This window comes from Nannospalax galili, unplaced genomic scaffold (assembly GCF_000622305.1).
Source record: "Nannospalax galili isolate Female #2095 unplaced genomic scaffold, S.galili_v1.0 scaffold1318, whole genome shotgun sequence".
NCBI lineage: Eukaryota > Metazoa > Chordata > Mammalia > Rodentia > Spalacidae > Nannospalax > Nannospalax galili.
Window position 1 is genome coordinate 1,447,448 of NW_008342123.1, and position 1,442 is coordinate 1,448,889.

Consider the following 1,442-nt stretch of genomic DNA (forward strand, 5'->3'; position numbering starts at 1 on the left):
ATTTTACTACACAATATTGCTCACCATTAAAAAAAAGCACCAATATTTTAATTAAATATGGAAGCGAATTGTTAGTATTACCAGAGAGATTTCTTGCCTTTGGACAAATTAAACAAAACAGTTGAAAGCAAAAGCATTATTAGAACTGAGTTCAGTTTTCCCTTCTCCCTTTAGGACCCAGCCTACTCATCTCCACTGTATACAGTATTTGCCATACAGTAGTTGCTGAATAAATATTTGTTGACTGAGTGGGGTGCTCTTTAACCCTTCTTCTTTAGTTCCTGACCCTGAAAGAGATCTTGATCTGTGGGTAAATATCCCTACTCATTCATTCCTGAAATAGCTGAGGCTCTTTCAATAGTCTTTGATAAATAACATTGGTTTGGAGATACTTGCCTGAGGGGAATAACTGGGGATGTTTTAATAAAGAAAGAAAAGTACATTGTAACTAGGTGAAGACAAAATGCTAAGGTGTTAAGTAATGGAATGACAGACTGACTCAGAGATGGAGAAACTGAAGGAAACAGGCAGGAAGATAAAGTCAAAAACTTAAAATGGACACCACTGGAGATGGGGCAAGAATGTTTATCTTGAGGGTTCTCGGCTTTATGTTTGATAGAGAAATAGTGACAGAGAAGGCAAGGTATGAGCTAAGTGTAGAAAGATGACTGCACATATGATGGTCCAGGAGACAGTGGATGGGAGGTAGACTGCCCACCTTGAGACCTGGCTTTCAACCCCTGCCACCATCCCTCACACCCTTTGGATGGCTCCTTAACGCCCCCTGCCCAGAGACTCGCTCTTGGCTCCTGTCCCTTACAACAATCCCATTTCCCCAAACCCCGGTCAAAGATCTCTCCCAAGACTCTCCCTGGAATCTTCTGCTCCAACTCTCCTCAGCTTTCCTCCCTCTCAACTCAAAGCTAAGCGCAGATCAGTGCCCATGGAATACAGGGAGGCACTGTTTCAAATTTTGCTCCCAGCTCCTTTTCGACGGCATCTCCATTCCTGCCGAGTTCTGTGCTTGTCGAGGGTCTAGGGCAAGTTTAGAGTCGCTGGCATCCCTTCATGATCCCAGCTCGGTGCTGGGACTTCGTAAGTGCCCCGAGAATACTTGTGAGCTGAGCAGACTCTAAGGTATGGCCACAGGGCCACCTGGCAGTCCACTAGTAAATAGCGTCTTGGAGGTTGGCTGGGCTGTGACCATCACCCAGGCTCCCGCGCCCCCTGCCGGCCAGGAAAGGACCTACATGCAGAACAAAGTTGGCTCGCAGGGCCAAGGGACGTCCTGATGTAGGAAGGATGGTGGTCCTGATGCGGGGCTATGACAAAGCAGTCAAGCTTTGCAGGTGGCTCAGCTCGGTCCCCAAGAGTCTGAAGATGGCGGCGGGTGCTTCCGATCACGGCTGCGGCAATGAGCCCGAGCGCAGGGACACGTCCCA